Source organism: Porites lutea, chromosome 14 (genome assembly GCF_958299795.1).
Source record: "Porites lutea chromosome 14, jaPorLute2.1, whole genome shotgun sequence".
Classification (NCBI taxonomy): domain Eukaryota; kingdom Metazoa; phylum Cnidaria; class Anthozoa; order Scleractinia; family Poritidae; genus Porites; species Porites lutea.
Genome location: NC_133214.1, coordinates 6,661,086 through 6,681,430, shown reverse-complemented (window position 1 = coordinate 6,681,430; position 20,345 = coordinate 6,661,086). Strand labels below are relative to the sequence as shown.

Here is a 20,345-nt window from a genome sequence, read left to right as displayed (position 1 = left end):
TCTCCATTCACTGCTTGACTCTCAATTTCCTGGAGGAAGTGGATTCTGAATTGCTTTCATGGTCTTCCTGTGATGAAGAGGCTGTGCTAGGAAAGGATGACAAATCCTAAAAGAAGAGTAACGTTAATTTACTAAATGGTTACTTAAAAGATGTGTTTTAAAAATTCATACAAACTGAGATTATACAAAGTAAGTTTAAAAATTCAAGGATTGCCTTTCATATAAATTTGACTGAGATGAGGTGTACTTTGCTAGAGTGACTTGACAACACCTTTCTGCATCTGCTTAGACTGAGTGCCACATTGAGAGGAGAGGACTATACATTCATCAATTACCCCCCTAATTTCTTGAGTGCCTGGGGATCCGTAAGCTTAGTGGTTCATTTCATTTTCAACATTCCAAAAGATGTACAATGGACCTAAAACAAGCCAAAGGGCCTGCAAAGCAATGCTGTGGCATAAAACACCATGGAGTGATGATTACAACTCCAACTCCCCCCCCCCTCTCCTTTCTGGATTGGATGGTAGTCTACCCCCATGAAAAAGAAAGGTAGTTAAAACAAGCCAAAGGGCCTGCAAAGTAAGAGCTAACCTTCATTGGAGAAGCGTGAAGCAACAACAAATGAATATAACAACTCCACCACCTCCCCCTCCCTGGACTGGATGGTAGTGCACCATGGATGAGAGAGGTCCTTAAAACAAGCCAAAAGGCCTGCATAGTTGGGGATTATCTTGATTGGAGATGCATGAAGCACCAAGGAGTATCAGAACTCACCCCCTCCCCCCTCCCCCATGGAATGGGATGCTAGTCCACCACTAGGGTTAGGTAAATTATGCCAGCATAATTTTGGGCATAATTCTATAGTCGGAGAATCAAGTAATGCCGGCACAATTGCCTTTTTTTTCAGCATAAAGAGAATTATAATGAAAACAATCGTAATATTTCCAAACTGTACTGAGAAATTTGTACTTCCATGTGCTTTTAGTGAGGATTGACATAGTCAAAGGCTTGATTGCTACTTTCAATGTCTTGTTGCACAGTTGTATCATTTTGTTAGGTTGCTAAGACTGGCCAATTATCTATCCATCATGGCTGCCAGTTTGAAGTTTGTAACTGATACAATAAAAATTAATGTTGCATACATGTCTGCCAAGATCAGTCAAGGATAATTCTACTTTTTGAACATAATTTTAGGCAGAATGCTGTTGTTTTAAGGCTAAAGCTCAACAGCATAATGCTAAAATGCTTAAATTTTCAAGCACAGCATTGCCTCCAGCAGTACAGCTGTATGTTGCCATCAAACACAAAATAAATGATCTGGGTGAAGACAGTACATAATGTGATAAATATTTTCTTGTCTAAGAAAATCAGGTGATGGAACAGATAGCCTGGGCTATAATCAGAACTTCACTGATCCAGAGTCTGACATGATCTGATCATTACTTCTTCACCAACAAATTCAGAACCACAACTCAAACTTCTCATTAACCTCAAACCTTTCAGCTAGCTCTTAGAGTGAAGATACAATAATTATTACATCAAGAACAACCAAGGAACCTTAACTGAACTATTATATACGTAACTAACAGATGATCAATTTTTTAACTTACCTCCATTAGCCTGGACATCACAGGAATCCTAAAAATCTTTTAACCTTGGCATGAACACTACAATACAAACAAAAAAGAAATGGTGTACATATTTAATGGTGTGATGCCATTTGACATGTTATTGTTGTGGGAGTTTAATTCTGTCTACAGCTGTTTTTTTGTAATATTATTTTGCAGGAACAAACTTTTAGGATTGGACCGGACTGGTTTTTCTCCATTATGATTCGGTGTACAACTGCTTGTAACAAAGAAAACTCTAAACCAAACTAGGTTGAAAACTGGTAAAACATCCATTCTGAGAACAAATTTTTACCTAAGTCACTAAAGCGGAAGCCGTTTTTACAGTAATGTGTTTGTTGGGGGAGTGTGGGGGGGGGGGGGGGGAGAGTCAGGTTTACTCTTTACAGCTGTGGATCTTGAAAGAAACCACAAAAACTGAAAAACCGAAAATGAAAAGCCACGATGTAAGATATAGATGAAGCAGTGGTACATGTAGATGGCGTTTTCTAAATTTGCTTTACAACTACACAATCTCATTCCATTTAAAGGTGTATTTTTCAGAATATTAACTGCTTTTCATCCCAAATTCATTTAGCATTAATGCTTTTTTTGAATGAGTATTTATCCCATGGGTATACTGACACAAGGAGGGGAGTCCTGGACTCCACTGTCTGGGACGGCATCCAGAGCATATTTTCAAGTTGGGTGACTTGCAAATGAGTGACAAAGGCACAAGGTTTGTAGGGGGGTCTGGGGGCATGCACCCCCAGAAAAATTTTGAAATCTAGAGGCTCAGAAATGGCATTTTCTCCATGAGATATTTCTTGTTTAAAAATGACAGGTTCTTCTGGTGCTTGCAGTGAAAGCACCAGAAGAAGCCATCTCCGTCAATTTTGTGCAGTTTTACGTGTTATATCAAAGCGTTGAAGATTTTTTCCATTTCACTCTACTCACGAAACATTTGACGTACTTTCAACCATCTTCGCTTGATTTCATCCCATGGGGTATTCCCCTACAAAAGCGATGGGGGTGCTCATCGTATTTTTTAGGGGTTTAAATTTGTGGACTGGTACCATTTAGGGTGCTAAAACCTAATTAAATAACTGCTGCCAGATAAAGATTAATGACAATATTTACTTTCAAGAAAGTGTTCGAAAGTTATCTTTATATACATGTACTATTAAAATTTGCAGTGCCAGTAATATGAGTTGTTGTTGCTGGATTGGTACCTCTTAGGGATGGAAATGAATTTCAGACATGTTGCAGTTAATTTTATATTTCAGTTAATCTTTGTTTTTCCTTCGTTTGAAATTCATTAGCATACACTGTCATAACCAAAAAGAATAGAAAAATAAAATTTACCAAGTCAAAAAATTATCTGTAACAGACATGCCCATAAAGCAAGATTCTGGTACCCTATAAGGGTTGTTCTCAAAATTTTCTGACGAGCACCCCCCTCACTCTTATAGGGGAGTACCACTCCCCACCCCCACCCTCTATCCTTTTTATGCCTGCTATGCAGATTACACTCTGTTACACTTCCAGACTTCAGTGTAAACAATGTTCCATCAAAACTGATGCATCTCGAAAAAGAACCCAGTCTCTGACCTTGGCATTTCGAATAAAACTCATGAGATAATATCATGAAACCTCTATCAACGCCGTAATCTACATTACAAATACTGAAACCACATCTACTCCCTCAAGTGGCTATTTTTTAAACTTGAGCTTTAAACAGGATGTGATCATTTGGTGATCTACAGTCTACAAGTGCGACACCAATATTTTTTAAAAAATCTAACCCACGATGTCAGTTTTAGGAAATGAAATGAGGTTCCTTATTTTAAACAGGGTGGCGAAGAGAAGGTTTTTTGGTTTAAACAGGATGGCAGTGCACCCCTACCCAAACTTCCATTTAGGGTTCCTCCCCTCCCCCACCACCCACTGCCACAGGAAATTTACTTTAATATTACAAGACCAAACATTCTTTCTGCAGTAATAAAATTCTGATTATGACAAAATTATCAGATAATTTAAAATGACTTACAAACGCTTGCAATTGGTACATGGATCATTGACTTCTGGAACCCACACATCATGAAATTTGAATTGATTGGTAGCAGTAACCTACATGTATATAATGAAATTGAGGCCCATAAGTGTCAAGACAAAGAGCAGTTTTCCCTTAGTTACATATTACTATTGCTTTAGTGCCAGAGCTGTTGCACTGCCTGGCTGACGGTACAGTCATTCACCAAACAATAACCCACGCTCCCCCCCCCCTCCCTCCCCAGGCCCATCAAAGACATACAACAACAACAACATTTATTATTTATAGTGCGCCCTTTCTATAGAAATAATAAAAAGTGCATTACAATAATAACTCATCTTTAAGAATAAAAATAGATTTATTTTATAAAAAATGTATATAAAAAAATGTTAAAATTATATACTGTTATATACCTGTTGGGTAAAATATATACATGTGTTCTAAAAAAATAAAACAGAAAAAATAAAAATAAGAAAAATACTAAAAAATAAAAATAAAATAAAATAAAATGTACCTAAAATCTAAAAAAATGCCTGAGAAAATAAATAAGTCTTAAGTTAATGTTTAGAAGAATCAATATTTTTGGCTTGTCTTAATGGGCACGAAGGGGAGATTGTTCCAAAGGACTGGGGCCGCCACCATAAACAATTGATCCCCCAAAGTCTTTTTTGTTTTAAAACACAGACTTTCTAGTAATATGCCATTATAATTATGATGTAATTGCTACAAAACGAGCGCAGCAAGCAAGCAGCAACATAATCAGGATTTAAGAGAAAAATATAAGGTGGGACAAATTCTCAATTCATCACTAGTCTTTTTACCAGAATGCATTGCATTTAACCAGAGTGCACTGCACCACTTTTTAAAAGAGTGCTAGCTGTGCCATTTTTGAGCAGTTCGGTGAAATAAATTTTCTACAGCAGGGTGAGAGGTCTTACCAAATTTACAGTGGTTACCACTAACATGCGCCCTCAAAGGGTTTTTGCTTTGGTTCAAACCTGCGTTTTGGTGGATGTCAATCAACCGTTATCATGGTTTTTCACGTGTTGGCCCAGAGAAGATTCTTTCTCTGTTTCTTGAGCACTCGGAAGAATATGTCGGTGTTTCAGCCGTTTTTGCAATATTTTGCTGTAGGATCTGACACCGCTTCATGTCAAGATTACGAGGAGAAAGAATTTGTCGAGTGTTTCTCGGAGGAAACTCAAATTATCGACCTATTTACACACTGTAAGTTACAACCATATAAGCTTTCTCAATCGCTCGCAACTCGTCTGAGTTCTAGTTCTGGTTTCTATTCAATAACATGAAGAATGATAAGTAGTAAAATTCATTTTCGAAAAAAGCCTCCATTCAGAGGAAACTTTTTCCCTTTTCGGTGGGATATCTTTTGTTTCTTTGAATTTATACTAGCTTCTTGGCAATTCAGTCGTCCACGGCTCCCGTGTTTTCATACATCAAATAAATAAACAACCTGAAAACCCTTACGTAAACTATAGAGAATGTTTCGGCTATTTCACTCAGCTCACAGAGACCTCGTTGTTTTAACAACGTAATCCTTCATCTTAATAAAATAATTTAAAAAGCCGTCGTCGTTCAAAATTATTCGCCCTTCATTCAGCGATGAGGGAACCTTCTCTGTCAGAGCGCGTGGAAAACCATGGAAACAGTTGATTGACGTCCACGAAAACTCAGGTTTAAACAGACAGAAAAAAACCCTTCAACAGCGTGTGTTAGTGGTAACCGCTGTAAGATACGCAGGAGTACAGTCTTTTAGATGAGTACGATGGTTAACTTGGGGATTGGATTTAAAGAGCCTTTAATTTGACTCGTCCAGGCATTAACAGGCATTTGCTCTTTGACTCGGCAACACGGAGAATATACAAATTCCAGCTTGCTAGAAGGTGCTGTGATAGTGAGAAAATATCATGCCATGCTATTCTTCAGAACGTGTATGAGCTGGAAATGGATGTGATTTTGACCATTAGCTTCAAAATAGCAGCAGAAATTGAGATAACAAAACATATGTTTTGCATCCTCCTTTGCAGACGAGGACATTTGTGGGCGTTTTGCAAAGCATAATTATGGTCTTTCATTGAATTATTACCATGGAATTTACATTGCTTTTTTTACTGTCGATAGCTCTGTTAATGCGGCTCGATCATCTTTAAATGCCGTTTGCTGGCGGAAGTTGCATGGAAAAAGCATTCAACTAAAGACTTTTCTCCAAGGTAACGTAATTAGCCCTTGTGGTGTAGTGATAAATAAGGTATTTAGACTATAATTGTGGTAACATATAGTAACGCAATTCGAGCCGAAGGTGCAGCATTCAAGTCCTACTCAGTACCTTATCTTTTTTTCCTTTTTTGTTTTGTTTTGTTTGCTTATTTGTGTTGTTGTTTTCTATAAATATTTACCTAAATAACTGTTATTTAATAAAGTGCATTTATAAACAGCAAGAAAAGTATCATGTTTCCAGAGAAAAGATAGTACACCGTATATTAAATATATGGATAAACAATCTGAATTTCTATCATTTGCTACAATTTATCATTTCAATTCTATCATTTGCTACAATTTATGTACTGTGAGAAATCAGAGTTGATAACCATTTGATCATTTTCTAAACAAGGTTCAAATGAGTTCTTTCTATAGACCGATAGTAATTATTATTTTCCAACATGACATTCCACATCAGTATCAACAAAATGTGCCGCATCATTATACTATCGTTTAGATACCCTAGTTGATAATGTGAAGCAGGCATCATAGAAATTAATTTTTTGAGATAGCTCAGTGCTAAACCCTGAAGTATCTTAACTGTAATAAGAAGAATCTTAAAATTTATACACGCTTAAACTGGTAACCAGTTGGAGATACGATTTCGAAAAACCCCCTCCTTCAACTAGTTAGTAAGTATCCATGCATCTTACCAGAATAATCTGTTAATTGGCAGGTCTAACGTTATTGTGCGAGTTATCACAACTGCTGTATTATTCTTTCTCGTCTTTACGTAATTTTGATCCAATCTGTAATATCGTTATATACTTTCTTTCAGTTTTAAATTTTGCAACTGTAATATGTGTTTTGTCAATAAACGTAAAATTATTTAAAAAAAAAAACAGTGAAGTTCTCTACGTAGAGGGGTAAAAAAACTTAACTTATGGTAAACTAAACGTGTGCTTCACATCTAATCCATCATGGATCCACCTTCCTTCAAGATTTCCAAAGGTAAATGAGTTCACTTACAAGCCCTAGGATTTCAAATCCCTTGGATAACAATTTTTCGGTTCCGTGCCCAGAGATCATGAGAAGCTATCTGTAACAATTTTCCACTTCCATGAAAATTCGTGGGAACCCACTTTTATTTCTTCTAATGTACAGAAACATTTTACTTGAAACATGTTGTTTAACATACTTTAAAATTAAAGAACATTAGTGTGTACTATTATTTACAAAAAAAATCAGTGTCTATTAAAATGTCAGAAGAAGCTTTAAAGTCAATTTAACTATTAAATGTGTGTGCACTAAAGTGTCAAAAACTCCAGACTCCTCGTCAATCCAACTTAGACAACTAAAGAATTATCCTCACTTGAAAATATGTTCGCTACAGATCTTGTCTTTTCATAAAGAGATTCGTGCCTCATCGTCAGTTTGAACGGTGAAATTGTGACTAAAAGACTAGATGCTAATTGGTTTTAAACTTTTGGAGTCATAACTTTTTTTTGGCACTGGAAGCCATAACAATTGCTGTTGTTAACTGTAAAACATCTTTTATGCATGAGTCATTAGTAACAGTGGTGCAATGCACTTTGGGAATGATTCAAGATGGTGGGCGATAGAAAAACGCGAATGTTTTTTTAAAATTTTGTTTTTGCACAGCTGAGTCATAAAGAATTGCTCTACTAGTTAGGAATCCGAGTGGAAAAATACTATATTTGTGTATTTTGATCCCTCAGTCTAAATATATCAAGATACAGGTGTATGTCACTCAGAAACTATTTTTCGGTTCTGTTATTTTAAGTACAGGTTAACGACACAGTACCGGAAACACTCGTTACCGTGAAATCCTAGGGCTTGCACTTAGCGCATGTGTCTGTGAAGAAATGCCATTTTCTTTACTTCACACCACCAGCAGATTCAGTTACACTGAAATGATCACACCCACCATTTTTCAGTACCATTTCTAGGGCTGATTGGCCAATTTACGAGGTGGCTGCATCAGAAAGTGGGTCATTTTTCATTGCTAGTATTAATTTTGGTTTTACAATTGAGCTGCTATTACAATACAGACTTTGTAAAGAAAATGACCATTTTAGAAGAGAAAAATTTAAAAGTTCACAGACACATGCACTCAGCTAATCCATAAGCCCTATTAACTAGGTTTCTTTCCATGGGAAATGAAAACCAAGCTAGAGTATGGTTAGATAGTGGAAAACATTAAACACTTATTAAACGACTGATCCCGAGGGAAACTGTTAATTTTGTTACCCGACTCAAAGGAAACAAAATTAACTGCTTCCCAAGGATCCAGTCTTTAAGAGATTTGTATAGCTGGAAATTTTAAAGCTGGAAATCCAGTAGATTTTGCTGTAACGGCCGTCGTCAGTCAATATTTGTGGGCAACAGGGCACTGTTACCCTCTGACATCCTAAATTTTCTGATGTTGCCTGCACAGAGATTTTGGCTAGGAACAGTTTTATTGTTAGATGTCATTGCCTTCAAAGTAACAATGAGAGCGTGCACTGTTGAGAAACAATTTCGTGCTGTAAAACAAAACATGCTATTCGTGTAATTTTTCTTTCTCCTCTCACTAAGACGGACAACTTTGGGACCAGCGCTTCATGTCCATGTTCGAAAGGTGTACATCTTACTGGGAGTCAACGAAAAGCAATAAAGAAAGGCAAAGACCAACTCTAGGTGTCCGTTGTAGCGAGGTGTAAATTATGAGAGAGTTGACTGTAATCCTAAGCAATTTTATTTTGCAAAGTTTTTATCTGCTCATTCCCCTGGCTCACTCCTTAATATGAGAAACTCACAACCTGAGTCTGACGTCTGTCATCTGCCGTAAACGTGACTGTAAATGTCTTTTTAAAATGTCTAGCCATTTCGAAAGGCCAAATCAAAATGACCGCTATTAATTAGGTGCCCGAAAAACGTACGTATGGCTACTTCTCCTGAAATTTACAAAACGCATAAATTTCAGTTCTTCAGAGTCACGCGATCTGTCGACTGCGTGTATTCGACTGCAGAAAGATCATTGCTTGCAGATGCCTTAGGGCCTATTGCGAAACTAATAAGGCGCTTTTTTTCTTCTCAAACATAAAAAGTTAAGAAAGGCCTTGTGAATTCAACGGAACAAAGTTAGATTGTAACCTCGATAAGCTTACCTAAACTTCAGGAATTCAGCGACGAAAATGCAGCCACGTGGAAGCCATCTTCACTATGATTTCGTCACAGCTACATAATTAAACACTTGGTGAGAAGATTGAGTCAGCCCATGATAGCCAGACTTATAAAAACAGCTAGAAGTTTGCAAATTCTGCACGAAATTGGACAGATTCTCTCTCACCAGCGTACAGGTAAAGAACTTCCGCCCCGGTTTATCGTGCAAGAATGTTTTAATTGGTCTAACGCTGACATGTGACGTGTCACGTGAGAATTGATCGAACTTGTAAAGGAGGAAGAGCGGACATGGGGCTTAGATGCAAGGAAAATGGAAGTATTCCAATTGAATACGAAAAAACGCAAAAAGCTTAAAACGTGACAATGACAAGCAGCAAAAGAACACACAGCTTCTCGCTGCGTGACGTAATGATGGCCCAATGGGCTAGGGGAGCACTCAGCAATACGAAGAGGCTCCTCCAACCTTTCCACCCCCCCCCCCCCTTATCCTTTTACATGCCATTTTTGACAGGAAAAGGTACCCTTTTCGTATACCTTCTATTGACAAATGACATCTCTTCTAACTGCCGTAAATGTACTTTTTTTTTGAGATCATAAATAAAACAGTAAACCAGGAGGTATTTGTGACTCTTTCACAGCTACAAAATGCATCTGTTATTTATCCTTTTTTTTAAGATCAAAAAAAATTATAGTTTTCCCTACTCTTTAATGTGCTTCTCTTGGAGAAATCCCCATCCATTCATATACCTGAAGCCTGAACAAAAAAAAAATCCTCTCGGGCGGAAGCCATGGAACCTCCCGATATAGACCATTATTGGGAGTACCCCCCCCCCCCCCCCCCGGGAGGAGTAATAGACTTTTGACAGAGCTAAAATAAAATAAGAAGGTGATGCCAATGAGGTCATTGAGAAAGAGTCCACAGGTCTTCTAATGGACAATAAATAACTGCGCAGCTGTTAGGATTGCGTGTCGACGGCTTTATTCCGCTATTACTTTTCTGTTATAGTCCTACTAACATAAGCGAGGGTTTATTTATTTATTTATTTATTTTTCAACATGGATAATCCGATGCTATGAATGGGTTTGGAAGAACTAAATAAGACAGAGTGATGTGACAATGTTTTAAGACCAAACTATCTGGAAAGTTCTTGTACACGGTGAACTGTAGAGGGTCACGAACTGAGCCTTACGATTACTGATGACAGAATATGAAGGGCTATGTTGTGAGCGAGGGTTTGTTAAGTTTTTTTTTTTTTTTGCATTGTGTCAGGGTTGATGTGAGAAATAAAGTTGTCATATTCTAAATGTCGCTTCTTTTGAGTTTCTACCAAAGTGGCAAATGATGAAACAGGACACCCACCCTCCCTTTTGATATAACTTCCTTCTCGTTGACACCCACAATGACAACTAGACCACACAAACAGGAGTAGGTTCCTAGCTCTTTTCGCAAAGCAGAGAGACTTCATTTACGCAACCTTTTAACTAGAAGAGATTTCTATTGTAAATAAGATGTAAGAGCCTCAATCGTAAGCTAGTTCCAGTCTATTACCGCGATTCAGAATGAGGGGTGTTGGTAGGTACAAGGCCAACGCCTCAGCATCGCAGGCTCATGGACACGAGCACCTGAGCTAAAGCAAAGATTTTTCGTGCAATTCTAGTAGGATATCGCCCCTTTTTAAAAACCTCGGCCGATCTCGTTTGAACCAGGGCCTCCAACCCAACAATCAGGTGGCTTACATTTGCGCTGAACAAGTCGTGGGTTTTAAGTTATTTACGTTACCGTAATTCCCCACTCCAGAAACTATTAAGGGAATGGGTACAAGCTCTCAATGCAACAGTTTTTGCGATCCTTTGACTGAACGTTAGTTAGTTTTCTATTGGTCGATGGTATCCAACGCAACCATTAACCAAACATAAGTAATGCTTGTCCACCCAAACGATCCCAAAAATCGTTGCGCCGAAAGCTTGTACCCATTCCCTTGAAGGTTTCTGGAAGGGAATAATTTCCCTGAAATCTTACTTGAACGGCAAACCCCTTCACTTCTGTGTTTTCAATCTACACACAAAATCCTTTAACCAAACAAACGTAATTTTTGTTGGTAACGTGTAATACTTTGACGGTGGGGGCAGGTGCAAAATATGAGAAGGGTCACTGACTATAACTCTGAGGACCACATGATCCTGTCCATCAAGGCCGGATTCTTCAATGAACAGTAGTAATCTTGAATGGAAGGAGATAAGCTCCCACCTTAAACAACATTTGAGAGCACTAATGGTTTGAGACAAGAACAATGCAGCTCTCATTGTGACAAAACAAAAGGTATTCATAAGAATAATTGGAAGAGTGAGTGATGAGAACGGTGAGAGGTAATCGCGTAACCAGATCTCCCACGGCGTAAGGCAGAGTGAGATCTGGGAACGAGCTTCATAAAGAAACTGATGTGGAATATTTAAACAAAAAGTATCTTGCATTGCACAAGTGAGCTGCCCCCACCACTTACTTAGGGCTCTTAACACGACTTTTGAGCATTTGTTTCTCAACATTTTCAAGGAAATTCAGGGATTACTCCTCCGTCATAAGCGTTTGTAGCTTGTAGTCGAGGCACACGAGTTTAACTGCCCACACGAAACTTGACCGCAAGCTATTTCACGGTCGCGCCGATAATTTAACTATAATCTATAGAGAGTTTTCTCATGACGTCACGGCCGACATATTAATGTCCTAGAATAGTGAAATGGCGACCATGTTGGTGCACCAATCCAATCCTGTGGGAATTCAAGCTTTTTCTTATGCAAAAATTTTCTATTGTTTAAAGAATTTCTAAAGCCGCTGGCCACGTAATTATCCACGTGAGTGAAAACGCTCTATATTAACAAGAAATTACTCAGCATTTGCACTTTACGAATTTCTTTAATTGAGTTGAAAAATATAACTACAAAATTTTGAATAACAAAAGTGGTTGCATTTAAAGTTGTAACAAATGTTTATTGCATCCACAAACCAGATCCATTCAATTCAAACTTATTGCCCTCGACTTGACGATATTAAGCTACACTAAATAATGATACACTAAATAATGTAAAGATACGTTCTTTGAAACTAAATTACATTTTTTCCCCATTAATTTGTCATTATCAAACAAACTTCACTGAGCAAAGAACAATTTTTTTCCAATGGAAAACATGCGCTGTCGCACCCAATGAATCCAATGCATTAGTTTAGTGGACTGAAAGGGATGAAGTATCAACTTCCGGTTGTCATTTTTGACGTCCGTCCACAATGGATCAGATGACGTACAAGTCACAATAACCAATTACAATATTTCTTAAACTCTAAAACTACTAGTAACTCATGTTGTATTAACCTTGGCCACACTGGACCAGATGGTCTACAAGCCACAGTCATCAGTTACAATATTTATCAATCTCTAAAACTACTAGCAACTTGTGTTGTATAAACCTTGGCTTCACTGGACAAGATGGTATACAAGTCACATTCGTCAGTTACAAAATTTATCAAACTCTTAAACTACTAGTATAATAACTCGTGTTGTATTAACCTTGGTCACACTGGACCAGATGACGTACAAGTCACATTCATAAGTTACAATATTTCTCAAACTCTAAAACTACTAGTAACTCATGTTGTATTAACCTTGGCCACACTGGACCAGATGGTCTACAAGCCACAGTCATCAGTTACAATATTTATCAATCTCTAAAACTACTAGCAACTCGTGTTGTATAAACCTTGGCTTCACTGGACAAGACGGTATACAAGTCACATTCATCAGTTACAAAATTTATCAAACTCTTAAACTACTAGTATAATAACTCGTGTTGTATTAACCTTGGTCACACTGGACCAGATGACGTACAAGTCACATTCATCAGTTACAATAGAGCGGTTTTCACTTGACTGTCGAAAGTAATTGAGGAATTGGTTTGGTTTTGGTTTTACTACGCCCTTTGGTTGGCTAGTGTATTTACTTTGGTTTTGGTTTTACGACAGTCAAGTGAAAACCGCTCTATTTCTCAAACTCTAAAACTACTAGTAACTCATGCTGTATTAACCTTGGCCTCACTGGACCAGATGGTGTACAACTAAACTTGAGGGTCAATGTATTTATCACGAAAGTACTAATTGTGGACACTATTTTTACGTCTCCTACTGGAGACGGGACCGCCATTTTACGTGGTCATCCGAGCCGCGCGAAAGTTCATACTTTGACTGTTTCGCCTTGACTGAGTTGACCCACCTGGGCGAGCCAAATTGTTTATATGGAGAAACGTTGGATCAGCTAGGAAGGTGACCCTACCTTCACAAAAGGGTGAACACGCGGCTAGGCGGGTCACCCTTCTAGCCAAGCCAACCTTTTTTCTTAACAATTACACGGTTCGCCACGTTTTTTTTATCCCTTTGAACCATAAGATCAAAATTTGAATTCTCATTTGTTGCCCCGATTCATTTCCTGGAGAAGTAGTGGGGAGAAGTTGATAAAATATCAAGCAAATTTATTTTGTGTGATCATGTCCGTAATTCTCATGACCACTCTGTTTGACAAAGCATTGATATTACAAGGAGAAATTTGATGCTGATCACTCTTAGGGCTTACAGAGTTAAGGGAACGTATGAAAAGTTGGCTCACCCAGGGTAGCTCGGGTAGGCGGCAGATTGACCCTTCTACCCGGTACAACTTTTCTCCATATAAATGGACCTGAAAGAGCTGAAACAGATTCACGAGGAATGGGATTATGTTACATTGTGCAACCAGGTAAGTTGAATGGACCATGGGAAACTTTACGAGACTGAGAAACAAAGTGCAATTTTCAAAGTGAGTTATGTTCAAACTACACTTAATAAAACTTGTACTGGCGGTTTTTGTAAACGATTTTTTTAATGCGTGCGTCCGAATCGGCCTTCGAAAGCTAAATCTCAGAGCGATTTGTTTTTAACTAATTTGACCTGTTCCAGTCTTTCGAAAGTTAAAGCGCTAAAAACGAGGTTTTGCCATTTTCAACTGCACGCGAGACACCCATGAAGGTATCTGATAACCTTAACGCTATACAGAGTGGTGTGAACATAACGGACTTCAGGCTGGGCTTCCACAAGAAAAAATAGCCTACATTAATTGCACGTGAGACACCCCTGAAGGTATCTGGTAACCTTAACGCTATACAGAGTAGTGTGAACATAACGGACTTCAGGTTGAGCTTCCACAAGAAACAAATCCCAATATCAAAGGAAACGTGTGTAATAATGTGGCTTGAAACAGAATGATTTTCTGTGACCTTCAAATGATCACGCGTGGCCGTAATTTAAGGCAGCAATTAGATTAATTTAGCTGGATTTGTGACGAATTTTTTAATGAATGATAACTTAACGAAAGCGATATAGCGATCGGAGAACCATATTGAAACTAGAATGGTTACGAAACATTTCAGCGGGACCGAAGGAAAGTCGTTTTAATTTACAAACAGAGAAAACAAAAAACGTCCAAACTTGAAGCAAACACTAAGGGTCTAATTGAAAGAATTTTTAGAAGGACCATTGTGCATTTTAAATTCGAATCCTTATTTTTAAGGGTCGGTTGTCACGGGTGGCTTCAAGATTCACGAAATAATAAAAAATTAAACCACATTTATATTGTAGATTACATTTCATTTGATACTGACATATGTTCCTGCGGACTGGAAAGCACATAAATCTTAGCTGTATTCCTCCAATGAATTAAACCTTATGGCACCCACTTTCTTTTCCATAGAAACTTACATCGAGTTCAAGTAAGGATAATGATCTGCTTTCTATTAAAAGTTTACTTAAGTCATATAAACGACTTTTACCTGTAGCACAATGGTTGTTCACTTTTAATCTCAGAGTACTTAATGAGGTGTTTTTCATCAAGGTGTCGGAAAGGCCTGTTAACCAGTCATCACCAACTTCTCTGCTACTGTTGAATGTCAGATTGAATGTGGTAACTGATGTGTTATTTGCCAAGCCTCCAAACACTCCAGACACTCCAAAGGCGCCAAGAAACTGGGGTATAAACGATTCTCCATCACCACACTCATTTATTGTGATATTTAACGTAGTTATTGACGTGTTCACTGACAGTCCGTGATCGAAACTTCTCAGCCAAATAATATCATCTGTTTCATCTGCTGCCACAGTTACTGTTAGTGTCAGTGTAGTTACTGACGAGTTTGATAACAGACCTTGATTAAGACCAACGAACAAGTTGGAAAAATACTTATTAGTGAGGCCGTTAATAACCATTGCGACACATAAAGTATTTAATGAGCTTGTTGTCACCAAGCCCTTACAAAGGCCATTAAAAATGTGACAAAAGTCTGCTTTACCCCCGTTCAATGTGAGACTAAGTTTTTTAAGTGACGTGCATTTTATCAAACAGTCACCTACAACCTCATCCCAAAATGAACACATGCTATCACTATGGATTGCAACAGAAAGGGTAGATAAGGATTTGATTTCCGCTAGCATGTTACTCAGTTTAGACGGACTCGGACAATTCTCCTGATTCTCCTTAACATAGTCAAGGCTGCTGAGTGTAGAACTCAACCAATCCTTCTGATTCCACTCGTCCTCGCCGTTTATTTCAAGACTGAGTGTAGTTAAAGATGCCATTTTGATCAAACGCTTACCCAGTTTGCATTCCCATCCTTCTTTCATGTTACTGAAGTTGAATGTCAGACTAAGAGATGTTAAAGAACTTCTTCGCAATAAACTGTTCCCGAGGTTTTCTCCCAAATCTGCATCCACGACGCAGCTGTTGACTGTAAGATCAAGCGTGGTCAGAGATGGGTTTTCTGCCAAAGCATCACCTAGATAACGTGTCCACTCCTTGGTAACATTACTATCGTTATTGATTGTAAGACGGACGTTTTGTTTTCTTCTCTCCTTGACGTTAGTAAAAAAGACTGTCAATGCCGCAGGAATATCGGTAGTGGTAACAAGAACATCGTTCGACTCATCTGGGCCTGTACGCACATCATGTACATTTAACTGAACGCGACTGTTTTTTGAAAGGCTGGAAGGAACATTACCTCCGTCTGTTATCAACTCGCCCCATATATTGATGGACAGGGAAGATAGCGTCTTGTTTTCTTCCAGACATCTTGCAATGGAATTAGAAACTTCACTTGTCAAATTTCCACGCATGTTTAAGGTGAGAACAGTAATGGAGGAAGGTGCCAAGACTTCACAAACAGCTTCTGCCACTTCGCATTTCATCTCACCCCAGACGTTAACAGTTAAGTGTTGCTTTACATTTAACCCTTTCCTAACTAGAACAGGACGAAAATTATTATTTGCTACGTTGTTAAAGGTATTTGGATAAAAAGAACAGCAAACTGGGGACTTTTTCGCCACGCGAACATTTTCCACAACAGAATACCAGTTACCAGGGAGCTCACCGTGGACACGCAGTCTTAAATAATTTAAAGAACTATTTTCCATAAGCCCTTTTTCCAGGAAACTGGCACTAGAGGAACTCAGCGGTCCATCAAGATGTAGATCCAGAGATTTTAAAACTGTTTGTCTTGCAAGTGCTTGACTGACAGCAGCGACTAACAAATCCAGCCCACATCCAACAGTACAAAGAGAAAGAGAATTGAAGGATTTATTTGACAAAAAATGTTGTAAGCCTCGTGTCGCAGTGTACTTCATTGAGCCCCATAGCACGAGATTAACAGACGTCAGCGTTGTCAATCCAGTTTCGAACGCATTGAAGAAACTCTCGTTATAAGCATATCCAGGCAAAGCAAACGTTACTTTTGTCAGAGTTCGACATGAAGCCAACCCACGGCCAATTTGAACCAGCAGCTCATATTTTTCAAGATATACATGAGATACGTATTTAAGAGTAAACTCTGATAAGCTCTTGCTTGCAGAAAACCATTTGCAAAGACGATCTGCATTAGATGACATCAAAGATCCCAGATCATGAACACGAAAACTTACGATTGTCAGCTGCGGGCAGGATTCCATATAATCTATTACGTCAATTGCACTTATCTCCAAGCCAATATTAGCATAGAGTTCAACAGGTGTCCTTAAATTTGAAAAGCTTCTGCAAGCCACTAAAACCTGAATAAAAGACGCATTGTAATTGTCTATTAGCTCGTAAGTGATGACCTTTGGAAAAGGTATGATGTTACAAAGAGTAACTGCCATTTGTTCTGCATGTCCAGTCTCATTAAAGCTTTCAATAAAGAAAGTAGCAGTCTTCTCATTGCAACGCTCGTTCCAATTCCAGTCGTATGACTTCTTTAACTCCTCTCCAATCTCGGTGAACAGAACTGTAGCTTTCTCGCCCAGCATACCAGAAACAAAAATAAACACTTGTCTATATTTTGTTACAATGTCATCAAAGCTTATGTTGATGTGCTTAAATAAATTGCACTTTTGGTTTCGTAGGTTCTGTGCAATATACGCGGCAGCCACGTACTCTTGGAAGGTCTTGTGAAGAAAGCAGTACTCATGTTGAGGATTTAGCCTCTTTAGACTTTCTTCCATGTAAAGAAGGCCTAGCTCACGAGCTTTCAGTCCGGGGTATTTCCTTTCAAACTCATCTAATTCAGTTTCGAAGAAACCATAACGATCACTCACCAGGCATAACCAAGCAAGCTCTCCGAGTGCAAGAATTTCCTTTTCAAACATTTTCTCTAGGACACTGACATCTCCAGGGACCGGCACTTTGCGTTTGGCGTAGTATCGTCTCAAAAGACACTGCACAATGATTTGGTAAAGTTCCGTCCGGGAAGTCGGCAATTTTCCCTCGTAGTCCTCATAAACAACACAAAGGAGAAGTAAATTTAGCGGGTTATTTCGGAGTGCATTCAAGAAGGTGTTCTGTTGCATTTCCTCAATGAGCCTCTCCCCCTTTGGTGACTGGCCAATGGTTTCAAAGTGTCTTCTGACATACGTAATAGAATCACTTTCCGTGTACCCTTTGATTTCTAAGTGAATGTCAAAGACAAAGGTTTTTCGTGCTTCAATTCCTCGTTCTTGTCGTGTCGTAGCCATGACATAACAAAATGGGAAAATTCGTCTGTGAAGCAGCTCATCTACATGGTACCGTGATTTTTCAGGCAGCTCATCCAAACCATCCAAAATGATCAAAATTCTCTCCTGGTTATGAATATCCTTCAAGAAGTGCAACAGTTTCTCTACAATCTTCTCCTCAATATCTCTGGGCAGAAGTTGTTCTCTTATGGTATCCATTATATTTCCATCATTGTCTCGACATTTCAGGAGCAACACAACTTCAAACTTGGGAAAGGAACACTTTGTTGGGATTTTTCCATGTGTAGAGTCATACGCAAGTTTAAGGCAAAACGTTGTTTTACCGATTCCTGGACTTCCTTCGACAAGCGCCATGACATCGTTACCTTTTTCAAGAGTCTTGAAGATTTTAGTCATGTTCACCTCGTCATTTTCACTCTCTAAGTCTGGTTTTTGTCCCTCTGGGGCTATGAGGTGGTACATATTCGCCATATTGGCTTCCATCTGGATGGGCAACTTTCTTCTTGAAATGATTTTCAGTCTCGTGTAAACGTTCTCTAGGGGTAACTCGATAGTGCTATCCCAAAGAAGTGGTCTTAACAGGGAGCGCCTTTTGTATTCAGCTTTGAGCAGTTCAACAACAACCGAGTTGTCCCAACCTGCTGGAAACAAAAAGGTGAGGGAATATTTGTCAATAAACACAAACGTAAAGACTTGACATTCCAAACGGGTTAATCTTACTGTGACATGCTTTTCTCTCCTCAGTAAGCAGAAAGGCCGTTAATTCTCCTTATTTTGCTTTCGGATAAGAATGTTACTGTCTATACAGGTAAATGATTTCGATGACATATTAAAATACCTTCCGTGACAGAATAAGCTTCACCAAGACAATGGTAACATTTGGCGAAAAAGAAAACACTATCAACGTTTACATTTTTATGAAAACTGTGTGGCATATACTCTCTCAAAAAACATTTCACTTTTAAGGTTCATTTCTTTAAAAAATAATGTAAAAAATCATTTACATGATTTTTACATTTTACAGAACTGAGATCACTCTAAATTTTCTGACAAGTGATTGGTTTGTTCATTACCCCGCAAATACAAAGGGTAAGGAATGTGGTTCGATTTTCAGTAGCCGAGCATCTCACGCAGACTTTCCTAAGGCGTCACGAAGCCCTGAGAAGGTCTACGCAGCAGGCTGATGTGACTGACAAGAGGCTAGAGCTGAATAGTTAGTTTCTTACGGTGAAAGTAACGTGATAAAAGAATTACCAGGGTTTCGGCCTAGATGTGGCCTCGTTCTACTTGTGTCTTACGCTAAGCATATCGTGTTACAAAGCACGCTAGAAGTTTGAAGAGTGTGCCCGACATGTGAATCTCCAGATTTTCTCTAAGCGCAACCGAGACCACGAAACTATAGCTTCATAATGTCCAACGAGAAAAGGGGACCCAAATAATAAAGCCACTGCCCTGTGCAGCAGAGGAATCCAGACAAGCGCTTTATTTCAGAAGTGTTTTTGTTTAGGCGATAGGGCTGCGAGAAGAATAAGGATGAGCCAAGTTGAGCGGGCGGGAAGTACTGTCACACTCTTACTTCGTGAGCTATGCAGCTTATGAAGCCGCATTTTAGAAACACGAGAACGACGACACAAGATCATCCTAAACTCTAACACACACATGTAATGCCAAACCAACCCTTACTCTAAATAACCCAGAAACGAACTTTACCTTCCTCTTTCAACAGTTTCGGTTGTTTTGGAGAGGGAACAGCACATGAAGATAACGGCCTTTTGCCTTTTCTCGAAGACCTGAATCTCTTTAATGTCTTTGCTGCTCCAGCGCCTACAATTAAATCAATTACCAACATTAAAAGGATTACGTCACGAGTATATACCTAAGTTATTGGTACTTAATTTCGCGGTTTTCGCGATTGTGGAAAAATCGCGAAATTAAAGACCCGCGAATAAAAATCCCCGCGAGATTTAAACAAGCGAAATTTAATACCCATGGCATACAGAAGATTGAAATCACAGAAAAAAATAAATTAAACAATTACAATATATACTCAAATACCGACAAATTATTAGCTGGTTAACTTGTAAGTTCCATTCCTTGACTGTGTCTTCTGTTGTAAAATAACGTTAATATGCGTTTTTCTTGTTTCACTTTATCTCGATATTCTAAAAAGTTCAGACGTTTGAAAAATAAAATCACGTCGAGAACGCTTTAATCGCAAAATTTAACGCCTTTTTCC

The 20,345-nt window shown here is 38.6% G+C and overlaps 1 protein-coding gene and 1 long non-coding RNA gene across 2 annotated transcripts in view; both read right to left on the bottom strand.

The window, feature by feature from the left end:
• Positions 1–20,345, bottom strand: part of LOC140924628 (uncharacterized) — a 302,908-nt gene that overhangs the window by 152,436 nt on the left and 130,127 nt on the right. The window lies entirely within an intron of this gene.
• Positions 18–9,247, bottom strand: LOC140924678 (uncharacterized). Its single transcript, XR_012164310.1, has 4 exons — positions 9,048–9,247; positions 3,658–3,737; positions 1,611–1,667; positions 18–106 (listed from the first exon to the last, which is right to left on the bottom strand). It is a non-coding gene; the product is annotated as an uncharacterized lncRNA (long non-coding RNA).